The 27,618-nt window shown below is 40.7% G+C and overlaps 1 protein-coding gene and 1 long non-coding RNA gene across 2 annotated transcripts in view; one reads left to right on the top strand and one right to left on the bottom strand.

The window, feature by feature from the left end:
* LOC308083385 overlaps positions 1-27,618 on the bottom strand; it is a 112,863-nt gene that overhangs the window by 7,811 nt on the left and 77,434 nt on the right. The window lies entirely within an intron of this gene.
* Positions 1-27,618, top strand: part of LOC308084438 (uncharacterized protein) — a 44,908-nt gene that overhangs the window by 1,325 nt on the left and 15,965 nt on the right. Inside the window, exon 3 of the transcript XR_013933087.1 lies at positions 659-1,068. The gene's annotated coding sequence lies outside the window, so the exon portion shown is untranslated. Of the gene's footprint in view, positions 1-658 lie in introns of the transcript that reaches the window.

The following is a 27,618-nucleotide window of genomic DNA, read 5'->3' as shown; positions in this document are numbered from 1 at the left end:
TGTTTCACTCACAGAAACCGGCAACACCGAAGCCGGCTCGGACCAAACCTTTACATCCCTCTCTCCCCCCTTTTCACTACCCCACGGCTCTACCAGTCAGCCCAAAGACTGAACATGCTTGGTTTCTCTGAGTCGGGTCGATAGAGGTCCAAACCGACGGAACGACGCTATCCGACAACAATTTGTCGGCAGCAGATGCTTTCCAGCGCTTTCCGACGCCGAGTCGGCCCAAAATCGGTGCGGTGGAGAGCTGCCTTTAGTTCCCTTTTCCAGATGGTGGCATTTCCGTTTCCTGTCCCGGGTCACTCTCTCATAGCTTTGTTTGATTGGCTCAGCAACAGAATTGAACTGGACACACACGACACCTTCATAATGTGTCGTTATTATGTACCTTCAAAGTACATAACTAACCCTAAACCTATCCCTAATCCGTGGCCATGACAACGTTAAGATGCAATGTGTCAGTGGTTTGCACAAACATAGCACAATGGTAATATTTCTTCTCTGGCGATTGGGTTGCCTGGGGGACCCTGGTCAAGTATATATCATATCGTTTGCAACACTGTAAATGACTGAGATACAAATCTATCTATCAAAGGTGTGCTGTAAAAAAAATGATTTTTTTTTTTGTTTCCCTTTTGTTGTTTTGTTTTTTCAGACTGTGAATTCAGAATCCAGACCTACAAAAGAACAAAAGGTGATAAGGAGCAGGGGAGGGTAATAAGACTCTACACCACCAAAGATGACAAATACAAAGTCGTGTGCTGTGATAAGCAAGGTGGAGTTAAAGTGGAAAGCCTGGTGGGTGTGCAGCACTGCTCAGCACCCATTCACCCATTCACTCTTTCTTTTATTTGGAAGGTTATTATCTTTTAGTAGAGTGGGGCTAAATATTGGGGTCGGTGATGGTAGCAAACTGCCCCTGAAACACGAAAATTGTAACAGAGAGGTTGTTACGTCTCCAATGGGGTATTAAGGACTGTATCTTTAGGTGCTGCTGGCTCCTGTGACTGTCGCAAGCAGTATGGCTGTACTGGCTGTTTGAGGCTGTTTGAGGCTGTTTGGGGCTGAGACGGGCGGCTCAGCGAACTATGAGATATTATGAGAGATAAGTATAGGGTCGGACGGACGGACGGACGGACGGATGGTCGGACGGACGGACGGACGGACGGACGGTCGGTCGGTGGGTCGGTCGGTCGGTCGGTCGGACGGTCGGACGGTCGGTCGGTCGGTCGGTCGGTCGGTCGGTCGGTCCCTTTCTAGTTATAGCTCTATCTCAAGTCCTCAGATACTCTTCAGGTTCTTATCCTACAGCTGGTCTGCGTCCGCTCCCGCGTTCCTCTGTACTTATGGGTGGGACATGGTGTTGTATGATCTTAGGGCGACGTCATACTGGCGTTACGTCCTTAATCGGGACGATTATCCTATTGTCATCGTCGTCTTGGCAACAAAAATGCTTTAATTAAATAGACATTATAAAATAATAATAATAATAATAATAATAATAATAATAATAATAATAATAATAATAATAATAATAAATTTAAAAAGCACTTGTCAAAACAAAATTACAAATTGCTTTACAGAAAACTGAAATATTCTCATATTTATGAGTTTCTATCTTCCTTCTTTCCCTATGATTCTGTAGGACATTTTTCCAAAGGAATGTGGGGATGATGGAGACAAGTTTTTGTTCTTCTTCAGGAAAGTCAACACGACCTTGTATTGTTTTGTCCCTCTTCTTTATTGCTCCCACATCTTGGGATTTGATCATGACGATGATGACGACTCTCCTATCAAACTGGTCATGCGTCCACAGAAAGTTGAAGTAGATGAACGTAGTCTCATGTCTGTAGAACCCACACGTTGAACTGATAGCATGATCACCAGGTTCAGCAGGACTTCAATTTACAATTTTATTTAAGATCAAATATAGATTTTGAATTTTTGTATACATTTTCACCACTTTTTTCAACATGGTAGAATTTCTTCAGGGAAAAGGTTTTCAGTGTGTTGTTTGGGTATGTGGACTGACATTAAGGAATGCAAAAATACATAAAGATTGATACAACTACTAGTTGACTATTGACTTAATTGTGTGACTGTTTAATCACAGTGACGATTTCCCCTGCAGAGGCTGTGCCCTCTTGAATGACAAACCAAACCTTTATAGGAATAAACATACTGTATTCCAGGATTGTTTTCTTCATGTATTTCCACTTTGTACGGACAGGAAAGTGCAGGCAGACAACTAGTAGGTAGTTAGGACCACTCTCCCATCATTTTTGTATTTATTTGAAATTCAGCACTACTTTTACTTCAACACTTGGTTGTTCCACAAAGACATTTTGGTTATAGCAGGACATGAACATGAAACATGCCAGCAATAGATTTTAAGACCATTTTCTAAGGCACATTAGATTGACAACGTACCAAGGAGGTGTTGTCATGCAGACAGTAGAGTTTATCTGTTACAGCTGAGCAATTCTTTGATTGAACAGCAAAACTCCCTGTGTCAAAATATATTTTTTTATCAAAGCTGTACGTTCAATACTTTCATTTAAAATGGAATTTATACATGCAAAAATTGGTTCCTCTTTTCACTTCAATGCATTATGAACAAAAACATGTATTTGAGGTCATTTCTGAGCAAAAACAAAATGCTAATAGAAGGTTGCTCTCCTATCGCTGCACCTTATGTATATCTCTGTTATATCTGCTGCTATTTTACCTGTCTCATTCCATTGCCATTTGTTCTAACAATGCACCTTATGTATGTATTTTACTCTACGCATATCAGGAATATCTGACACATCTGATCTGTTTTTTTACACCTGTAAACCTGTGATGTGACAATAAAGAAGTTGAATTGGAAGAAGTTGATTCTCTTTTTTAGTCATTATGTCATCCAGGGTAGAATTTAAACCCGCACAATTCCTAAAATTGCTAAAATTAGACAATAGACCAATCCACAGAAATGACAGGGCCAATACTCCACTCTGCAGAGCGAAAATAAAGCTGTGCCATCTATCTATTCATTCAGGAAAGCTGTCTGTACGTCTGTGTGTTTTTTGAGTTTTTTTATTTTATTTATTTTCATAATAAATAGGCTGCTGAAGATAACCGATCTACAAGCTCTAGGCCTACATGTTGCACCGCGATGCGTTGTGGGGGGGGGGGGCATTTTCTAGATATCGTATCATCATAATATATGTCACGAAAAACTATGGTTCTAGAAAGATGGTTCTAGGAGTGCAGTCACTAGTGCTGACACTGTGGTCTACGGCTCTGGAACCCACTATATACAAGTGATTCCCCACCCCCAGTTTAATATGCATTAGGCCATGGAACTCAGATGCACAAATGGAGCCAAATGGACCCGTATTTGTACACCCTTGGAGGTACAGACCTGACGTGAAGAGTCATTCACTCCAAACACTATAACTATAACTATCGTTCACCATTGTTTTTGTTATAGTTGTGGTGTGGACTCTGCCATCCACTTGACTTGGAACGATTTTAAAAACTATATCCTTATAGTTATAGTGCTTGGGGTGAACAACACTTAAGGGTCCATAAGGTTCCTAACAATCATTCATTTAGCAGGAGACCCCCCCTGGAACCCCCTCAAGGACCACTGGGAACCGGACACCCACCGGATAACCGCTAAACGCAGAGAAAATAAAGTGCATGTTTTTCACCAGGGCAAAATCGATTGATTTTACAAACTTAAAAATGTGCACTTTATCTGGTACACCACTTGAAAGAGTCCAACGTTATACATATATGGATCGATGATAAATTCACCTTCAAGTTCCATATTGAGAAAATGATCTGAGAAGATGACCTAGATGCGCCATCTACCACTATGCTCTAAGGTTCATCACAGGTGACCCATATAATACCCACCATTGTACCAATGATGAGACCATCATTGGTACATTTACATTCATAAAGTTCTGTTAAATCACTGTTAAAACCAAATACTTCCACCCATCAAATACGTTCTCAGGAATACATCCCATTTTTGTTCCCCAAGGCCAACAACGAGCTAGGCAAAACAGCCTTCGGCTTTAGCTCCCCCTTTACCTGGAATGAATTACAATGCACTTTAAAAATGGATTCCATGATCTCACTTGGAATCTCACTTTTAAATTGTCACCGTTATTAATTAAGCTGTCTTTATTATTGTTTTTATACTCTGTTCTTTGCTTGTTTTCACAATACATAACTTGTTTTATCCTGCTGTTCTTATTTCAATATTACACTGTTGTATTATGACTTCTGTAATCTTGGCCTCCCTCAATGTAGTTCCTAGAAAATAAATAAAGGTTGAATGAATGAACCCACTGCACTATACACGAAGACCACAGCAGCAAAGTTGCTGCGGCTGCCAGTATAGTATGCACGTCCTGTGTGAAAGCCCTGTAACAGGAAATGTGTTTTCATTCAGCATTGACATAAAGGGGTAGGCCTACCCAGTGCGTTGACTCAGTGACGCCAGTCAGTCATCAGCTCCTCAGTCTACATGCTGTTGTTCATTTTCCTGTAAGCTATTCTGTGAGAATGGAGAACGTTTGATTACGCGTAATGGCAAATTATTTTGTGTTGTTTTGTATTTGCACTGTTCTTTTGTGCTAGCCTAGCTCTTGTACTGTCTGTTGTGCTAGCCTAGCTCTTGTACTGTCTGTACTGCTCTTGGACTGTACTGTCATGTGTATTAGTAGCCCAACCCAGTGGAAACTTTTTTTGACTCAGGGCACCCCTGTAAATGACTTTTTTTTATCCACAGCACCCCTGAACGAAGTGTACATTATTAGAACCGTATGTATTATGCCACGTACTTAAATATGTAAATCTTTCCCCCTAATATACAGTATGTCACGAGGAAAACTTGAGAGAATATCTGTTTTCCATTAGAACAGATTGAAAATAACTTCATACTTTAACCACTTGAATCCCAGCATCCCTATTAGGGAACATCCGCCAAAAAAAGCCAATCTACAAGCTCAGAACACATCACAACGTGACGCCTTCTGAGCTTGTAGATCGTCCACAAGGGATTTAGTGTAGATTGAAAAAGAACACACCAATTACAGTGCAACTCAGGTCCATTTTACTAAGAATAGAGGGCTTAAAGGGATATTTCACTTTCAAAAAAACGTTTGGTCATTTTATCGTCTACTCAGGCCTTTGTGAGCCCCCCAGACAGTTTTAAGTTGCTTGATTCAGTATTTAGATATTTGATATTCATTTTAACAGACACGCCCCCTTCCTATACAAACCTATTGTAACTTCAAACTTCATTTTAACCATGTTAGATTCATCAAAAACACCTGTCCTTGGTTCTGGTGACTCACCCTGCCCTCCTAATGCGTGAGGGGGCCGTGTTTTTCCGATCATGTTTTTCAATTATTTTATTTTATGTTTTTATTGTATTTTATTTTTTTCATTTAAAAAAAAAAAAAAAAAAAAAGTGAAAAAAGTAATTGAAAAAACACGGCCCCCTCGCGTATTAGGGGGGCGGTATGAGTCACCAGAACCAGGGACGGGTGTTTTTGATGAATCTAACATGGTTAAAATGGAGTTTGAAGTTACAATGGGTTTGTATAGGAAGGGTCTGATTAAATGAATATCAAATATCTATATACTGAATCGTGCAACTTAAAAACTGTCTGGGGGGTTCACAACGGCCTGAGTAGACGATAAAATGGCCAAAAGTTTTTTTGAAAGTGAAATATCCCTTTAAGTGGTTAAACTGAAGTGATATTGGTAAATTCCACATTTTATATACTGTAGGCCTGACCTCGACTAAGTCGACTAGTCGACTGGTTAGTCGCGGGGGGTCCGAGTCGACTAAGTGTCTCTTAGTCGACTAAGTGTCTCTTAGTCGACTCTAGTCGGAAAAAAAAATATATATATATATATATTTTTTTTTTTTAAGGGCCAAAAATGTTTTAAATAGTTTTTTGGCCAAGTCTACACCTGCAACCACACGTAACTTCCACTTTATTCTTCTTATTCCTCGTCTTTGTATTGGTATTGTTTGTGTTGGAGCGCCTCAGTGCGGCTGCAGAGTTCATGTGCAACCTCTTCCAGAGAGAGATAGAGACACTAGAAACTCTGCTGGAGACAAAACATACTGTTAGTAGAGCAGATAGTAGGAACAATCGTTCACTTTGTGATACAAGCGTGAAAATTGGCATGAACATTCCTTTAGGTCAACTCTTTGACTTTTTTAATCGAGCCACTCAAAAATCCAAGATGGCGGCCATTTTTCAAGATGGCCGATACCTTAGTGGGCAGTTAAGTGATATGATGGTTTATTTGGTGATACAAGCATGAAAATTGGCATGAGCAGTCTCTGTGGGTCACTTGACAATAGGCCACCCACAGCTACTTGAAATTTCAAGATGGCGGCCATTTTTCAAGATGGCCAACACTTTAGTGGAGCATTTAAGTTATATAATGGTTCATTTGGTGATACAAGCATGAAAATTGGCATGAGCAGTCTCTGTGGGTCACTTGACAATAAGCCACCCACAGCTACTTGAAATGTCAAGATGGCGGCCATTTTTCAAGATGGCCACCACCTTAGTGGACTAGTTAAGCTTAAGAAATAATTTAGTTGGTGATACAAGCATGAAAATTGCCATGAGCCGTCTCAAAAGGTCATTTGACAAGAAACCGCCCACAGCCACTTGAAATTTCAAGATGTCAATCTTTAAATGATACCTTTTCTCATAGAAATGTATTGGGTTCCTCAAAAAGCTCTGTCAAGAGAGGTTGTTTGACTGTGTTTTGTCTGACTCCTCGCCCACGACCTGTCCAGTTTGGTAAGACCTGTCAGGAGTTGCCTCCCACCGGCATAGCTCTCAGGGTTCACTGAGGTAGGCCTAAACAAGCTCCCTTACCACGACAAGGTAACAGTCACAAGGGAGGATATATATATATATATATATATATATATATATATATATATATATATATATATATATATATATATATATATATATATATATATAGTTTTTTTTAAACTAACAGCCATTACATGTGTTAAATAAATACTAAGGGGTGGGGAAACAAAAAATAAGATGAATAAATTAGCACAGTTGTGGTGCTGAACGGACAGTGCTCCAAAATTATGAGTAATGGCTAATACTGAATGGCAATAGCCACGGAACCATGACAAACGATACTAAGGAACTAAACTGAAAATGTGCTTCACTGTTAGATATGGCAGTGGAAGGCAGTGGAAGCAATGTTACAAAGTAACAACTGAAAATTACACAGTAATAGACTAGATAAAAAGTAAAACATGATGCGTCGATGTGACGAGGGGAAGCCGAGCCATAGGCCTCCACTTGAAAACACAGAGGACAACAGGGAATAACTCTGGCAAAATAAACATGCAAATAGGTTCTAGCAGGGGCAACTACATAGGCATGTGAAACTGAGTCCATATCTGAAGCAGTTACACCTTCCAGTACATGCCTTGGAGCACCCACATTTGGTCAACTCCCAACAACTCTCCGCAATAGGTGGAAGTGGAGTCCAGAAGACTTTCCACTTCTCGTCCTGTTCCACCCATCCCCAGTCAGATGGGCTCGGCATTTGTGGATGTCGCTTCAATGCCTGTCCCCACACGTATCCAGCCTCATAAGAAGCATGTTTGGCATGCTCTTTGAGTGCTGCTTGAGTTGGTGGGATCAAGTCATATTGTCTTTGCTTTCTGGCAAAGAGATCAAGCCTGGCCTCGTTCACAGTTGTGACATCGCTGGACCGGTCATACATTAGATCTTCTTGGCCTCTTGACATGGATATCTTTGGTATCTTCAGTGTCTTCAGCAGATGTAGATGCTCTCTTTTGGGCCCTTTCCAGCTCTGTGTTGTTGAACCTAAGTTTACAGCTTGAATTATATTTTGCTCTGTTTCTTGTCGATGTGCTTTCTATGCCATCACCTTCATCTAGTCGGGTTGGACTAAGTAAGATAGGCAGAGCATTGATCTTATGAAATAATGGAACATTTCTTGCAATGGTATCATAACCAGTACGATCGTGCTCTCTGTTGAATAAACTCGGCTGAATGAGTTTTTCCTTGGTGACCTGCTGACAAATTAAACATCTGTCCCAGTTAGTTTTCACAACTGTTATGATGGCTTCTGCCATGTCTGCAGCATAGGCAGAGGCCGAGGGTTTATCCTTTTACCACCTTTTACCAAGCACTTTGATGTATGGGATACAACTAAGTTCGTGCCTTAACCCTACACTTAGTTCGATCGTTCATCCAATGCCATTTAAATCCTGAGCGATCTGTACACCATCCGGTTAACTAAAACCCCATTAACCTTGGCTCGGCTCTCCCGTGCTGGCACAACCTGTCAATTCAGGTGCGGCTATCTAACTGTTTTGGGGTAAATTAGACAGCATTTGGGATACCAACTTTCAATTAGCTGACATTGAACCCCACTCTGAGTTTAACAGCAGTGATATATCACCAGTGTGCCCTGGTAGTGCAGATATTCACTCTTATCTAATCTATCTATGATCAACAAATCAACACAACTATATTGTGATGTGTTAAAAGTTGTTCTTTAGCATAATAATAATAATCGTATAATCGTCCTTAATGAAAAAAAAACATACATTTCTATGAGAAAATGTATCTTTTGAGGATCCAGGGGGCGGCCATCTTGAAAATAGAAATTTAAAGTGGCTGGGAGTGTTTTCTTGTCAAGCAACCCTTAGAGACTGCTCATGCCAAATTTAATGCTTGTATCACCAAATAAACCATTATATAACTTAATTGCTCCACTAAAGTGTTGGCCATCTTGAAAAATGGCCGCCATCTTGAAATTTCAAGTAGCTGTGGGTGGCCTATTGTCAAGTGACCCACAGAGACTGCTCATGCCAATGTTCATGCTTGTATCACCAAATAAACCATTATATAACTTAATTGCTCCACTAAAGTGTTGGCCATCTTGAAAAATGGCCGCCATCTTGAAATTTCAAGTAGCTGTGGGTGGCCTATTGTCAAGTGACCCACAGAGACTGCTCATGCCAATTTTCATGCTTGTATCACCAAATAAACCATCATATCACTTAACTGCCCACTAAGATGTCGGCCATCTTGAAAAATGGCCGCCATCTTGGATTTTCAAGTGGCTCGATTAAAAAAAACGATAAATGACCTCTAAAGATGATCTGTACCAAGTTTCACGCTTGTATCACCAAGTGAACGATTCTCCCAAAATATTGCTTTTATCCGCTGCACTATGTGTAGACTTGGCCCTTTGAAATAAAATGTATTTTGGCCCAAAAAAAAAAAGATTTATTTTTTTATTTTTTATTATTATTATTATTATTTTTTTATTAGTCGACTGCCAGTCGACTATTGGCAATTAGTCACCAATTAGAGTCGACTAAACAAATCCTTAGTCGGGGACAGGCCTAATATACTGTAGTAGTACGTATTCTGAGCACCCCTGGACTTAAGACCCACTTTGAGAAACCCTGGCCTAGCCTACACAGTAACTCTAAAAATGGTTGTATTGTGCTTAAAGTTTCCCAAAGTTCTCAGTAAAAGCTCCCAGATCAACACCCTTGCTGTGAAGTTTTGGGCAGTGATTAACTGGTGGGATAGCTAGCATTATCTGGTCTATACATTGTCACAGTGGTCCACACTGGCCTGGTAACCCTCCCTCCGGAAATCTAATTTGTAATGTATTTATGCAAATGAGATTTCCGGAGGGAGGGGGGTTTACCAGGCTAGGTCCACACTGCCCACCATAAAGTCTGTTTCTGAGTATGAGAGCTGCTGTAACACCTTCATTTCCCCTCAGGGATGAATAAAGCAGTGGTGGAAAAAGTACTCAAATGTTTTACTTAAGTAAAAGTATCAATACTGCGAAAGTAAAAGTCCGGAATTAAAAATGTACTTGAGTAAAAGTACAAAAGTATTAGTATCAAAATGTACTCAAAGTACCAAAAGTCGAAAGTACTCATTATGCAGAATGTCCCATTTCATAAGTTTTCAAATGCATAATGTATTTGAAAATAGCAGACCTACTGCGACGCAATGTGAGCTTGTAGATCGTCTATTTTCAAATGGCCGAAATGTATATAGAGCTGAAGTGGGTAATGTATTTTTTGTAATAATAATCAAAATCTACAAAGTAACTAGTAACTAAAGTTTTCAAATAATTCTAGTGGAATAAAAGTACAATATTTGCTAAAGGAATGCTAAAGGAAAAGGGACAGCCCCTGTGTACAATTCTCAGAAAGAGCCTCATATTAGGGACTCAAAACCGCACTTGTCATCTTCATCTCGAGAGCTGTGTGTGGGCGGGGGGAGGGGGGGGCTCAGGAAATTGGACTTTCCTGAGCATAGCAGACAATACATTTGTGTGTGACCTTTAGGCTTCTGTCGTGTCATGTTGAGTGTAGGTGGGATAGTGGAGAGCAGAGAGACGGTGTATTTGTCATTCAAATCTGCTTATTTAAAAATAACAGTCAGGACTCAGGAGATCTGAACTGGTGCGCCTCCACGAGAGCAAAGTCAACCTACAGCAGCGATGGACACATTCTGTATTCAAGGTAAATACGTGTGCTAGATGTTATAGGCTACCACCCCTTTGGCACAATTCGATTTCTTGATTTTCTTTTTTTTTGTGAGAAACTAATGTGATGAATTTGCTTTGAAATCCCACTGGATTACTCTCTGTGAAAAGTGGATGATGATGATGACGACATTTTCATTAGCCCTATGGGATTTATCTGCACACACTACATCATTATTCATAGAGCCTACATTATTTGTGGTTGTGTGAAGTTGCTGATGTCTTGTTCTCTGCTACATCTTCAGAGATACAGAATGACAGTTTTAAAAAATGGTGGATCAAGAACATGGACAACTACACTCTAGTTCTACGGGATGGAGACAAGTTATGTTATGAACAACTAAACAAAAGTCAGCTTTCGTCATCTGGTAAGATTTCAGCACCTGGACAGTGCTACATTCATATTTTGATTCAAACGCCTTCTGCTGTGTACAGGAATTGACCATGTACTGGTCTCACCAGCGATGGGTTACCCAGTGAGTTAAACACTCAGTTCAATAATTCAAGTAGAAGCCAGGACTTGTTTTTGAAGCTTTACTGAACCAGTAACAAGTGTGAAACTGAAACAAAGCATAAACAATACAATATGTTTCAGAATTAAAGTACAAATGATCAATTTGCATAGGACAAAGTATTACATACAGCAGGTGATTAGCAGGTGGGTACTGAATGTGCTGTAATGTGTGCTCTTTGCACCAATGAGGTAGGTATATACTGTACATAACAGAAGTAACCATAGTATTCTCAACACAGGATACTGTAATAACATTCAGTAGTTCTCTTTTCATAGGCTCAAAATCAATAAAGTTAAGTATTGTATGAGGTAAGTAGGCTACAATGAATGAATTGACATAGCTATCAATGTTAGCATATTCACAGTAGCATCATAGACAATAATGATACAACATTCTGCAATAGTTCACAAATAAGGTGCTCTAATCAACAACATAAGTCTCATAAACAAGTATACTCACAGACATTGCGTCTTAATAAGCATGTGAAGAGGATGGAGACAGATGAACAATTCACACTGACACATTTAGTTAGAGGCACATTGAAGCCATGGATTCTATTCCTGGTCTGAGAACAACATACTGTCTAGACAGGAAATTAAGTCAGTACTGATTTTAAAATGTAACTGCCAGCAGGGGGCTCTAAAACAACAAACAGTCTATTCAGTCCAGAACAGACCATACTGACAAAAATGTGTCAGAATTTAACTGGACACACGACATCTTCATAATGTGTTTTCCCAATGTATCAGTTCATGTTTTCAAAGTATAGTAACTATAGCTGTCACATAACTGTAGTGAAAAATGACAATATTTGCCTCCGATATCGGCGATATGTAGTAGAGTTAGTAGAAGTATAAAGTATCATAGACCACTGGGGTACCTGGTCGCCAGAGAAAACGTTGGCACTGTACGTTTCTGCAAAGAACAAAAAACGCTGTTTCTCTTTTGTTTTTTTAGACTGTGCATTCAGAATCCAGACCTACAGAAGAACAAAACATGATGAGAAGGGGAGGGTAGTAATACTCTACACCATCAAAGATGGCAAATACAAAGTCGTGGGCTGTGATCACCAAGGTGAAGTTAAAGTGGAAAGCCGGGTGAGTGTGCAGCATTGCTCAGCACTGCTCAGAGAGACTGTCTAAACTCTAAACCCATTCACATCTTTCTTTCTTTTTTTGGAAGGTTATTATCTTTTAGTAAAGTGAGGCTTAAATATTGGTGTCGGTGATGATAGCAAACTGTCCCTGAAACACATAGACATTATAAAATAATAATAATAATAATAATAATAATACATTCATAAAGCACTTATCCAAACAAAGTTACAAATTGCTTTACAAAAAACTGAAATATTCTCATATTTATAGGTTTCTATCTTCCTTCTTTTCTTATGATTCTGTAGGACTGTCTTCCAAATGAAAGTGGGGATAATGGAGACACGTTTTTGTTCTTCTTGAGGGCCGTCAAGGGAATTTGCAACACCTACAACTTTGTGCCATTACTTTGTCACGATCACGTCTTGGGATCTGATCATGATGATCATGGCGACTCTCCGATCAAAATGGTCACGCATGCACAGACAGATGAAGTAGATGAACGTACTAACATGTCTGTAGAGAAGAAAAAAAAAGATTGATACAACTACTTGTAGTTGACTATTGACTTAAGTGTGTGACTGTTTAATCACAGTGAAGATTTCCCCTGCAGAGGCTGTGCCCTCTTGAATGACAAACCAAACCTTTATAGGAATAACGTACTGTATTAGGGTTGTTTTCTTCAGGTATTTCCACTTTGTTCGGACAGGAAAGTGCAGGCAGACAACTAGTAGGTAGTTAGGACCACTCTCCCATCATTTTTGTATTTATTTGAAATTCAGCACTACTTTTACTTCAACACTTGGTTGTTCCACAAAGACATTTTGGTTATAGCAGGACATGAACATGAAACATGCCAGCAATAGATTTTAAGACCATTTTCTAAGGCACATTAGATTGACAACGTACCAAGGAGGTGTTGTCATGCAGAGAGTAGAGTTTATCTGTTACAGCTGAGCAATTCTTTGATTGAACTCCCTGTGTCAAAATATTGTTTTTATCAAAGCTGTACGTTCAATACTTTCATTCAAAATGGAATTTATACATGCAAAAATTGGTTCCTGTTTTCATTTCAATGCATTATGAACAAAAACATGTATTTGAGGTAATTTCTGAGCAAAAACAGAATGCTAATAGAAAGTTGCTTTCCTATCACTGCACCTTATGTATATCTCTGTTATATCTGCTGCTATTTTACCTGTCTCATTCCATTGCCATTTGTTCAAACCATGCACCTTATGAATATATTTTACTCTACACATATCAGGAATATCTGACATATCTTATCTGTTTTTTACACCTGTAAACCTGTGATGTGACAATAAAGAAGCTGAATTTGAATTCTCTTTTTGGATCATTCTGACATCCAGGGTAGAATTCAAACCCGCACAATTCCTAAAATTGCTAAAATTAGATAGAGACCAATCCACAGAAATGACAGGGCCATTACTCCACTCTCCGTGAAAATAAAGCTGTGCCATCTATCTATTCATTCAGGAAAGCTGTCTGTACGTCTGTGTGTTTTTTGAGTTCTTTTATTTTATTTATTTTCACAATAAATAGGCTGCTGAAAATAACCGATCTACAAGCTCTAGGCCTACATGTCGCACCGCGATGCGTTGTGGGGGGCCATTTTCTAGATATCGTATCATCATAATATATGTCACGAAAAACTATGGTTCTAGAAAGATGGTTCTAGGAGTGCAGTCACCAGTGCTGACACTGTGTTCTACGGCTCTGGAACCCACTATATACAAGTGATTCCCCACCCCCAGTTTAATATGCATTAGGCCATGGAACTCAGATGCACAAATGGAGCCAAATGGACCCGTGTTTGTACACCCTTGGAGGTACAGACCTGACGTGAAGAGTCATTCACTCCAAACACTATAACTATAATGATAACTATAACTATCGTTCACCATTGTCTTTGTTATAGTTGTGGTGTGGACTCTGCCATCCACTTGACTTGGAACGATTTTTAAAAATATATCCTTAAAGTTATAGTGCTTGGTGTGAACGACCCTTAAGGGTCCATAAGGTTCCTAACAATCATTCATTTAGCAGGAGACCCCCCCTGGAACCCCCTCAAGGACCACTGGGAACCGGACACCCACCGGATAACCGCTAAACGCAGAGAAAACAAAGTGCATGTTTTTCACCAGGGCAAAATCGATTGATTTTACAAACTTTTTGTGCACTTTATCTGGTACACCACTTGAAAGAGTCCAACGTTATACACATCTGGGCATATGGATCGATGATAAATTCACCTTCAAGTTCCATATTGAGAACGGGATCAAAACATTGCGGGCAAAACTTGGTCTACTATATAGAAATAAATGTTGTTTCCCCTTTAAAAATGTATTCCATGATCTCACTGGGTCAATTTAAAAACTTGCTCGCTAGTCTTGTTGTTTTAAATTGTCACTGTTTTAATTAAGCTGTCTTTATCATTGTTTTTATACTCTGTTCTTTGCTTGTTTTCACAATACATAACTTGTTTTATCATGCTGTTCTTATTTCAATATTATTTACACTGTTGTATTATGACTTCTGCAATCTCGGCCTCATTGAAAATGAGGGCTCTGCCCTCAATGTACCGTAAATTTCGGACTATAAGCCGCGACTTTTTTCCAATTTTTCGACCCTGCGGCTTATATAACGGTGCGGCTTATCTATGGATTTTTACAGCTAACGGCCACTAGGGGACCTCCTAAATCTATGGATTTTACACCCGCGGCTTATATATGTACAAATCATTCAATTTAGCTGCTGCGGCTTATATTCAGGTGCGGCTTATAGTGCGAAAATTACGGTAGTTCAGAGAAAAGAAATAAAGGTTGAATGAATGAAACCACTGCACTATACATATAGACCACAGCGGCAAAGTTGCTGTATGTACGTCCTGTGTGAAAGCCCTGTAACAGGAAATGGCCGCTCGCCAGAGAGGCACCGGAGGTCATCGCCCACCAGAAGGGGACACCGTCAGCACGCCAGGTCTCCCGCCCCAGCGTGGCCAGCACAGACGGGGCGAAGAGGAAAGAAGAAGCACAAGATGTACCTGGGGACTCCCCAGGACCAGCCTGCTAACCCACCACCACGGATGACTCACCATGACCTGGTCATGTACCGACACAGGTGGTCGGCCCACAGCCTGTGCAAAAGGTACAGGCTCACGATGGGCCCTCTCAACCAACCTATCCTGACCAGTACTATGGTCAGGGGAGGCCCGCTTCTGGAACCCCCTACTGAAATAGTACCGGGGTTCGGGGTCAAACTCCATGGTTGTGAGGGTTAAGAAAAAACCTAAAAACGTATGCTTGTTGCTTAGAGCTACATATGTATTCATGCATTAGACAAATAGAGAGAACAGTGATACTGGCAGGTGGAACATGTAGTTAAACTTGTGACCCCAGTGACAGTGTGTTTCCAGTCTGCGTGGTAAGAGAGACACACTCTGAGCGTAATCTTCCTGGAACAAAAGAGTTTGCAGGAAGGCACTTAACCACAGCCATCGAATGTTGACCTGTGTAAGACACATGAAGTCAGTATTCTAAAAAGTAATAGAGCAAATTGTAACAGAGTAGTTTGTGTCTCATTGCGACATATCTCTGAATGTCACGTATGCCAAATAAGGCATTTGCATCCCTCCTGACCAGACATTATAAAAGAGGTTGCGCTCAAAAGCGGGGGCTTCTCTTCTTTTTGGAATACCTTGTGATAACTATCTGAGCAGTGCTTGCATTTTCCTGAGCGTACAGCTCGCCCCTCTTTCCTATCTTTTGTATTTTCATCCTTTATTTATAATAAAAAGCCCTATTTACTAGGGGACAAAAAACAGGGTTTTGTCACCGCTCCATTCTTGATCAAAGGCCATCTGCAGTTTTACCATCGCTTGTAGGCTTACTAATCTGGTGTCATTGGGTCTCGCGTCGACCGTCTGGGTGTCCAGGTCTGTCAGCAGAACCTGAGAGAGATGAACAGAGCCCGAGTGAGGGTCTCCCGGTGTCTCTGATGGGCTTGCAGGGACATAAAGTTAAACAGAGGTTGAGCGAGATGACACTGGCTGAACTAAAGCCTGATTACTGATCACTAAGCGTGGTCTGTGTTGGTGTCCTAACATCAGCGGGGAACGGGGAATGTGTGCGAGTGTGTGTGCTGATGTGCCGTGACAGACCTGTCACTCTTGGTTCAATAAAACCCTAAAGTCCAGTTTATAGACGACATACACAGAAATTACCGTTTACATGCGCAAGGCATCTTTATTGACAAACAAGGGAGATTCCCTCTATACTATGTGAATAAAAGAACAGCAAATTAATGATATTAAAACAATACGACCTGATATATCACGAAGGCAATTCGCTCCACATCAAAGTCTGCATGCAAACAAGCGTTCGGTTGAGCGCCTGGAGAATTCTGAAGTTCTTATCTATTACATTCAGTATATCAACGCTGTGGCTATCAAGGCCTTCCTTCTTACTGGAGCACAGCTACTGTGCTCCACACTCTATAAAGTATAGGTTGACGGCCCAAGGTTCCACAATGGACCATCAGTGCACACATTTCACAGGTGCAGGAAACCACTTCATCTAAGTGTGACAGACGGGTTTGGTTTGCTTCCATGTGTAAAGTCACTCTACTCGATGGTACTCAGTCTATAAACAGTCAGACAGGGGTAGAATTATAAGACAGTTGATGCAGAGATGTTTTATTTGGTTTTCTTATTAAAATGGAAATCCATATAACTACATACAGCTGATTCAGCTGAAACACAGATAAGAGTGAACTGTGGTGTATGTGGTCCCATTGTTGAAATTTGCAGAAAATCCTTCGAACGGCTAGATTAGCGACCTAGTTGTTAACTCATTGAGTGCCATTGATGTGTTTCACATGTTTTACCGCAATGGCGCAACGTGCCAATGACGTGTTTGACGTGTTTTTGAATAAAAAAAAATAAAAAAAACATTCAGAACCCAAGATATCATCATTTGAAGATTTGCTGCTCCATTCACTTCTTGTTTAACTTATTACTGAAAAAGGCTGTATCTCGGCTCCTGAGCACTTTTTTTTTTACTATGTATTTTTCAATGTTATTATGTTATTTTCAAAAGGCAGACAATTAATGTCAACAAGGTCCAATGACCTTGTTGACATTTTGTGAAACCACACAGTGCAACCCTCAGTGATTAGCACCCATCAGGGGATCGATTATACTGGAGATAAATATTCTGTGACTACTTGAAAAAGGTATAAGAAAATTGAAAAGTTGCTGGCACAGTTCGCTTTTTTTTCTTTTTTCATTGGCACTGAATGAAACAAGGGGGGATTCGTGGCAGGGCGCCCAGTCGCCACATCTCTGCACCTCAGGTGCTGTGACACGGCCGCTCAGAGCAGCAGCCAGCAGCAGCACAGTAGAAACTAGCGACTTCTGCTGTGTCATTTTCTGTGGTTGGTAGAGTTATAGTTTATATAGTTCTGACCCGCGATCCTTTAACACTAAAGTTTTCAAATAAGTAAAAGTATTGGAAATTGGAAATACTCAAGTAAAGTACAAATATCCCAAAATTGTACTTAAGTACAGTATTTGTACAAACTGTACAAGTTGTTCCTAAAGGAGCAGCGGCCTGTGTAAAATTCTCAGAAACAGCCTCATATTTGTCACTCAAACCGCACTTGTCATCTTCAGCAAGTTAACACCCGCAAAACACTGAACAACACAGAATAACACAGCTATTTTTAAGTGGAGGAAATGAGACTCAAGTGAGAGCTGAGTACAGCACTTTGAGGAAGAGGTGATGCTACTACATGTGGGAAGCTCTGTGTGTGTGTGTGTGTGTGTGTGTGTGTGTGTGTGTGTGTGTGTGTGTGTGTGTGTGTGTGTGTGTGTGTGGGCGGGGGGGGCTGTGGGCAGAAGAGTGTACGCACAGCTGGTGTCAATACAGTGTGGTAAATGACACCATTTCAAATGTTCAGAATCAATAAAAAAATATATATATATTTCAGACAACACTAAATCTGATGGCTGCACACACTAGGAGTGAGTATGCCCTCTGGATATACCTATGCCTCCACTACAACACTTGTCTGGTTGTATGCAAAACTGTTTCAACAGGAAATTGAGCTTTGCTGAGCATAGACACTACATTTGTTGTGACCTTTAGGCTTCTGTTGTGTCAATAAGCGGGATCCTGTTCAATGAGGAAATTATACTACTACTGCTACATTTTTGTATACAAAAAAGTGTGTATAATATGAATTTGATAATGGATGTTGAGTGTAGTTGGGATAGTGGAGAGAAGAGAGACATGGAGGTGTATTTTTCATTAAAATCGGATTATTTAAAAATAATAGTCAGGACTCAGGAGATCTGGTGCGCCTCCGCGAGAGCAAAGTCAACCTAAAGCAGCGATGCACCGCACATTCTCTATTGAAATACGTAAAGGTAAATACGTGTGCTAGATGTTATAGTAGGCTTCCACCCCTTTGGCAGAATTAGATTTCTTGATTTTTTTTTGTTTTTGTGAGAAACTGATGGGATGAATTTGCTTTGAAATCCCACTGGATTACTCTCTGTGAAAAGTGGATGATGATGATGATGATGATGACATTTAATTAGCCCTATGGGATTTATTTGCACACACTACGTCATTATTCATATAGCCTCCATTTGTGGTTGTGTGAAGTTGCTGATGTCTTGTTCTCTGCTACATCTTCAGAGATGCAGAACGACAGTTTAAAAGAATGGTGGATCAAGAACAAGGACAACTACACTCTAGTTCTACGGGATGGAGACAAGTTATGTTATGAACAACTAAACAACAGTCAGCTTCGGTCATCTGGTAAGATTTCAGCATCTGGACAGTGCTACATTCATATTTTGATTCAAACGCATTCTGCTGTGTACATGAATTGAGCCAGTGCTACCCTATCCAATACCCAGGTCCTCTACACCCAATTAAGATTTTGGCAAAGTTTCTGCTCTGAATATTTAAATATGTATGAGTTGCTCATATCATTTTAAAAATGTATATTTTAACGTTGAATAACGCTGTTGGACAGATCATATGAAACGTTGCACGCACATTCCCAATAGGCTCTGAGTCTGTGCATGACTGTTAGTTCCCTTTTCCAGAAGGTGGCATTTCCGTTCCCTGTTTCAGGTCATTTTCTCATAGCTCTGTTTGATTGGCTAACAGAATTAAACTAGACACACGATACCTTCATAATGTGTTTTCACAATTTATCAGTTCATGTTTGCAAAGTATAGTAACTATAGCTGTCACATAACTGTAGCAAAAAATGACAATATTTGCCTCTGATATGTAGAGTAGAAGTATAAAGTATCATAGACCCCTGGGGCACCTAGTCGCCAGAGAAAACGTTGTCACTGTTCGTTTCTGCAAAGAAAAAAAAACGTTGTTTCCCTTTTAGACTGTGTATTCACAACCCAGACCTACAGAAGAGCAAACGTTGATGAGCGGGGGAAGGTAGTACTACTGTACACCACCAAAGATGACAAATACAAAGTCGTGGGCTGTGATCACCAAGGTGAAGTTAAAGTGGAAAGCCGGGTGAGTGTGCAGCATTGCTCAGAGAGACTGTTGTGTCTAAACTCTAAACCCATTCACATCTTTCTTTCTTTTTTTGGAAGGTTATTATCTTTTAGTAGAGTGGGGCTTAAATATTGGTGATGATAGCCAACTGTCCCTGAAACACGAAAATGCATTCATTACATACATTATAGAACAATAATAATAATAATAAGGGTAATAATAATAATAATAATAATAATGAATTCATAAAGCACTTATCAAAACAAAGCTACAAATTGATTTACAAAAAACTGAAATATTCTCATTTTCATATCCTTCTTTTCCTATGATTCTGTAGGACTGTCTTCCAAATGAAAGTGGGGACAATGGAGACAAGTTTTTGTTCTTCTTGAGGGCCGTCAACGGAATTTGCAACACCTACAACTTTGTGCCATTACTTTGTCACAATCACGTCTTGGGATTTCAAGGCGACTCTCTGATCAAGATGGTCACGCATGCACAGACAGATGAAGTAGATGAATGTACTAACATCTCTGTAGAAACATGTCCGGCGAAATGACAGACCCCAAAATGGGATCTCGCTGATTATTGAGTCAGCTGGACTTCAATTTACAATTTTATTTATGATCAAATATAGATTTTGAATGTTTGTATACATTTTCCAACATGGTAGAAGTTCTTCAGGGAAAAGGTTTTCAGTGCGTTGTTTAGGTTAATTATGTGGACTTTCCTCTTTGGAAGAATATAATCACCTTTTTGCAAGGTGCACACTGCCCGTCAGTGTCCAAATCAGTTGTGTATCCACGACTGACATTATCCCCCCTCCTGTATGAATGAATGAACCATTGTAAAGCGCTTTGAGTAAGTTTGAGTACTTAGAAAAGCGCCATATAAATGCAATTCATTATAAGGAATACAAAGAGTAAAGATTGATATACAACTACTAGTAGTTGACTATTGACTTAAGTGTGTGACTGTTTAATCACAGTGAAGATTTCCCCTATAGAGGTTGTGCCCTCTTGAATGACAAACCAAACCTTTATAGGAATAAACATACTGTATTCAGGATTGTTTTATTCAGGTATTTCCACTTTGTTCGGACAGGAAAGCGCAAGCAGACAACTGTTTTAGCCAGCATGTAGGTATAGTCAGGACCACTCTCCCATCATTTTTGTATTTATTTGAAATTCAGTACAGTACTTCAACTATTGGTTGTTCCAAAAATACATTTTGGTTAGTAGCAGGACATGAACATGAAACAAATTTCTAAGGCACATTAGATTGACAAAGTAAAATGACCAAAGAGGAGTTGTCATGCAGACAGTAGAGTTTATCTGTTACAGCTGAGCAATTCTTTGATTGAAAACTCCCTGTGTCAAAATATTGTTTTATCAAAGCCATAGGTTCAATACTTTCATTCAAAATGGAATTTATACATGCAAAAATTGGTTACTCTTTTCACTTCAATAAATTATGAACAAATAAAAAGAATGTCAGAATCAAAATGTTTTGAGGTAATTTCTGAGCAAAACAAAGCTAATATAGAATGAATGTTGCTTTCCTATCACTGCACCTTATGTATATCTCTGTTACTATATCTGCTGCTATTTTACCTGTCTCATTCCATTGCCATTTGTTATAACCATGCACCTTATGTATATATTTTACTCTACGCATATCAGGAATATCTGACATATCTGATCTGGGTTTTTTACACCTGTAAACCTGTGATGTGAAAATAAAGAAGCTCTTTTTGGATCATTCTGACATCCGGGGTAGAATTCTAACCTGCACAATTCCTAAAATTGCTCAAATTAGACAGAGACCAATGTCCAGAAATGACAGAAATGTCAGGGCCAATACTCCACTCTGCAGAATGAAAATAAAGCTGTGGCATCTATCTATTCCAACCCGATCTCCAGAGATTACCGTAACATTGCACGGAACGAGTGCACTTCATTCCGTGGATAGCCGCCTCGGAACTCCCGAATTGCGTGCATATGGTACGGCGCTGCCTTGTGACAAAACCATTTCGGAGGCGCGCAGTCACAGGCGAATTGTCACCCCGTGAAGGACCACCGAGGGAGCTAAGGCGACCGAGTTGCCGTCCTGAACGGTGGGACATTCGCCTGTGCCTACTCAGCGCCGTTTGAGTTATGTACCGATAGGCACAGAATCGTAAATTTTATTGTGGGGACTGCTCTGCTTCCGGGTTTTTCCGTGTTGCGACTGGTTACGCCCACCGTGGGACTCGCCGTACATATGCACGCAATTTGGGAGTTCCGAGGCGACTATCCACGGAATGAAGTGCACTGTTCCGTGCAATGTTACGGTATTCTCTGGAGATCAGGCTGATCTATTCACTCAGGAAAGCTGTCTCTGTCTGTCTGTATGTTTTTCAAGTTTTTGAATTGTATTTATTTGCACTCACACAAACAAAACAAAAAAGTATCTGTCCCGGGCATAATCCAGGCACTGTCCGACTGATGGACATCTAACTCGGCATGTGTCACCACAATGACCTGGGGAAGTGATGTGCCGAGTGGGAATTCGGTCGGACCAGCAGTTGTCCAGATCCCAAAATCCACTTATGTCTGTCGCTGTCTGTGTTAGTGTGTAGGGGGGTGCAGGCATCAGTTTCCTTGATTGGCCCACAAAACATTATCTTGTTTTGTAGGTCAATATATCTAATATCTAAGATATTTTTGGGGTCTTTTTCTGCCTTTATTGATAGGAACGGTAGACTGACAGTCTACTGGGGAGAGAGATGGGGGTGACACACAGCAAAGTTCATCAGGATCGGGAGTCGAACCCGTGGATTACCAGCCTAGGTGCCCAGGCGGTTACGCCAACCATCCAGGCCTCATGCTGCATTGATGAATCATTATACCGTCAAATTCTAAATTCTAATATTTACGCTGCGGGGAGACTATAGCCTTATTTTCAGAGAAGATTTCAACTTCAAGACCAGATCTTCTGCATCCGACAGGAAAAAGAAAAAAACCTGTTATACTCATGGTCTAAAAAATATGGATATAGGCTACGTGTCATTCCCCAACTATTCATTTAGGAATGTATCCTGTATTATATTCATGTGAAAATTGAGGAAATGAAAGCGCCATAGAATCGATGTTAGAAAACATGTTAGTTTTTCGGCACAGCTGTAGGCAAAGAATAGCCATCAGACTGCAAAGACAAAGATGCCATGAGGTCAAGAGTCCAGGAGAACAATTTGAGTAAAACAAGCGAGAACACTAGCCTGGTATCCAGCCTGCTTCGCTACGTTCGGCGGACTTTTTTTTCTCTCTTCGCTTCTATATATATATTTCTAATTGGTCCAAAATATTGTCTATTCATGAAACCACCTGCTGACCAGCTGTCAGCATTGGGCAAAAACATGTTTATAGGTGGGAATATGTGACCATTCCTCTCTATTACAAAACTAGACTAATTGGACCCAGAAGTGTTGTTTTTCTATTTAATTTTAATATTGAAATGTAATATATAGGCCTATTGTATGAAAATAAACTTTGTTGCTAAGAGTTGTGTTGAACAAACGGCACAATGTCATAAATGAGTGTCCTATAGTCTTACTCAGCAGCCGCACCGAGGCCCCGCCGTAGCGTCGGATATTACCCGATGTTTGCTTTCTAAGCTTGATCTAGCCTTTGATTGCCTTTCAATAAAACCATATTTGATAGACATAGGTATCACCTACATGTTACTGATTATAGGGAATGTTATATTATTGTAATCCGTTGTTTATTTCCTGAGCAATGGATATGTTGCGGTGAAAACTCTTTCTGAGACGCTTGGACACTACCGATGTTGGCTCCATAAGCTGTAGCCTTTGATTTCCTTTGAATAAAACCATATTTGATCAAGGAATTGACACTCTCACTTCTGGTGATCATAGGAAAATTAGAATCACAGATTTTCGTTGAGAATTAGCAGAGAGAGAGAGAGAGAGAGAGCGAGCCTGAAGTTGCCATTCTGCGCCCGGCCCGACAGCTACTGTATCCATTGCAACCAGAACCAACTGTACACCAACAAGGACAAAACGATAATAATAATTATTAGTATTATAATAATAGCATCAATTCGTTCACCATAATAAAGAATAGGATGGACGCACACTGTCGCACAGGCTATTATATCGCATAATATAAGTAAATCCACCGTGCGTAAAGGTGAGTATAAGGATCTTGAGGGAACATCTTAGGATCTCGAGCGCTCAAGTTAATAAGACGTTAGAACGAGATAAGGATCTTGAGCGCACGACATAAGGATCTTGTTCCCACACTTTATTATGATGTGGGAACGTCTTAGGATCTCGAGCGCTCAAGTTAATAAGACGTTAGAACGAGATAAGGATCTTGAGCGCACGACATAAGGATCTCGTTCCCACACTTTATTATGATGAGGGAACGTCTTAGGATCTCGAGCGCTCAAGTTAATAAGATGTTAGAACGACATATATGTCGTTAGAACGAGATAAAAAAAAAATCTGCACCATGGCCCTTTAGGGGCTCCGTACATTATAATGCCAACTTGTCTTAACAATGCCAATAATGCCAACTTAATGCCAACTTGTTTAACAATGGCCACTACACTTTTTTAATAGGCTACTAGTCTCCATTCCATTCCAAGAGTAGAAACACTTTGTAACATTGTTTTGAAAGGTGCTTTATAAATAAAATGTACTTACTTACTTACTTACTTGACCAGTGGCGTAACGCAGAATCGCGGGGCCTCCCCGCGGGAGTTTCACGTGAGGCCCACGTACATGCACAACCTGCGCGCGTGCACAACCTGCGCGCGTGCACAGGGTCTAATTTCGGGTCTAATTCGGTCTAATTCGGTTCTATTTGACCAATATAAATCAACTTTTTTCTTTTTTTTTGCTGTAAAAATATTTGTATCAGCGCAGGCGGGGCCCCCCCTGCTGGTGGCCCCCCCGCACCGCATCGCTTGCTACCCCTCCGTTACGCCACTGTACTTGACAGTATGAACAACTATTTGAACAAACTGGTATGAAATGACCATTGAGGTATAGGAGACCATGTCACAAAAAAGTTTGCCTCAAGGGGTTTTCCGAACAATCAAATGGCTATAGTTCACACTACAGCTGTTTTATAGCATAGCCGTAGGAGTAATATGAAAGAAATTGTTTTGCACAATTTGGCCTCCTGGTGGCGGTATAACGGGCGGATGTGAAAATGTGTGTGCACAGTTTCACGTTGATCGGGCCAACGGTGAACATGTGGCCAATGAACATGTTTCCACCCTTCTGGCCTTCGTCAGTCAGTATCCGACCTTCTAGCTGTCGATGTACTTTTGGATCATTGTCTTATTTGGATTCGTTTGCCTGTTATAATATGGACTGATCCTGCCTGCCTCACCTATCTGTCAGCCTTGCCGTTGTCCAATTTGTCCCTCTCTTACCTTATTAATAAATTCATTGTATTGCGTGCGTGCGTGCGTCCGTGCAAAGGGCATAGGTTTATTTTCAACACTGGTAGGGAAAGGTTTTCCTTGCATAAATGGGTGCAGCTGTGCACCCAAACAAACACTCTCTGACACTATGGGCCCTATCTTGCCCATTATCCCTAAACTTACTAGCTATACTGTATTTTACTATTTTTTAAATAGTTCAACTAGCCGATCTACATCGACACGTTGTGAGCTTGTAGATCGGCTATTTGAACTATTATTTGGTGTTGGTTAACTTCAAAACAACTGCTCCTGGGGCGTCCAGGTGGCGCAGGGGTAAAGTTCTTCCCCACCACCGTGGAGACTGGTGCTCGATCTGGCTTGCCCCGATATTTACAATGACAAGCCTTATATGGAGAGTTATAACATATTATTCTGTGGTCAGACAAAAATTCAATTTAGCCTAGTGGAAACTTTTATTTATCTTATTTGTATTTATCTATTTTTAATTTAGAGTAGACATAATTTTTTACCCCTTTTTCTCCCCAATTTAGTCGTTATGCCAATTGATTCCTCCTCACACACATTTCTGTGTTGTCACTGCTTTTGTATCCTACTGACTCACCTGCCAGTGAGGAGCCCCCACCAGGAGGACGTAGAGCCTTCGTCCTACTCCTCCCGCCCAACACTCCCCGCTGACAGGTGCCGCCCCAGCCCGTAGGAGTACGTGCAATGATCGATATCACCCTGCCCGCCCGGCTTCCCTCCCCCGAACACGGGCCAATTGTGTGACGCTCGACAAAACTTGTTTTTGACCCCTGCAAATTACTTTTTCATCCAATGCACCCTGAACAACGTAATTTTTTTTAACCTCATGTCATATTATGCCACGTACAAATTTTGTCAACTTGTTTTCCATTTGAAATAACTTTATACTTTAACCACATTTAACCACTTGAATCCCAGCATCCTTATTCTGGGGGGAACATCCGCCAAAAATAGCCGATCTACGTGATCGCGAACGTGACGCCTTCTGAGCTTGTAGATCGTCTACAAGGGATTTAGTGTAGATTGAAAAAGAACACACAAAGTACAGAGCAACCCATGTCCATTTTACTAAGTAGAGGGTTTAAGTGGTGAAGTGATATTGGTAAATTCCACATTTTTCGTAATCGTAAATACGTATTCTGGGCACTCCTGGACTTGCGTCACGGCACACACTTTGAGAAACCCTGCCCTAGCCTACACACTCTGAAAATGGCTGTATTGTGCTTAAAGTTTCCCAAAGTTCTCAGTAAAAAAATCCAAGATCAACACCCTTGCCGTGAAGTTTTGGGGAGTGATTAACTGTGGGATAGCTATAGCATCATCTGGTCTATACATTATATTTTTTTACAAAAGGTGTCACGGTGGTCCACACTGCCCACCATAAAGTCTGTTTCTGAGTATGAGAGCTCCTGTAACACCTTCATTTCCCCTCAGGGATGAATAAAGTACCTATACCTAAAGGAACACCAGCTCAGTGGCCTTATGGTTAGAGTGTCCGCCCTGAGACGGGGAGGTCGAGGTTCGATCCCCGGCCGGGTCATACCAAAGACTCTAATAATGGGACCCAGTGCCTCCCTGCTTGGCACTCAGCATCAAGGGTCGGCCGCACGCTAAGGAAACAGGAGATAGGCTCCTGCCCTATGGGCCTCAGGGCTCGGCAAGGCTTACTTACCTAAAGGAACAGCGCCCTAGTGTAAAGAATTCTCAGAAACAGCCTCATATTTGTCACTCAAAACCGCACTTGTCATCTTCAACAACAAGTTGACCAATGCACTATACATGTAGACCACAGCGGCAAAGCCACAGCGGCTGTCAGTATGCACGCCATGTCTGACACAAGCCTGTCTGATGCAAGCCTGGTTCCAGACGAATCTGTCTGGTCACGCGAGGCTATGTGTGAAAGCCCTGTAACAGGAAATGTATTTTCATTCGTAGCCATTCAACATTCAACTGTCGGGAGCATTGACATAAAGGGGTACCCAGTGTGTTGACCCAGTGACGCCAAGGGATCTGAGGGGGTGTCAGTCATCAGCTCCTCAGTCTACGTGTTGTTCTTCATTTTCCTGCAAGCTAAGTCTGTGAGTATGGTTAAGTTTGATTACGCGTAATGGCAAATTATTTTGTGTTTTGTATTTGCACTGTTTTTTTTGTGCTAGCCTAGCTCTTGTACTGTCTGTCCATGTAGTATGTGTGTAGTATTAGTAGCCCAACCCAGTGTAAACTTTTTTTTTGACTCAGGGCACCCCTGTAAATGACTTTTTCATCCACAGCACCCCTGAACGAAGTTGTACATTTTCAGAACCGTATGTATTATGCCACGTAATTAAATATGTAAATCTTTCCCCCTAA

This window comes from Gymnoscopelus braueri (assembly GCF_963280865.1).
Source record: "Gymnoscopelus braueri genome assembly, chromosome: 4".
NCBI lineage: Eukaryota > Metazoa > Chordata > Actinopteri > Myctophiformes > Myctophidae > Gymnoscopelus > Gymnoscopelus braueri.
The sequence above is the reverse complement of the archived record's forward strand: the minus strand, read 5'-3'. Positions and strand labels throughout refer to the sequence as shown.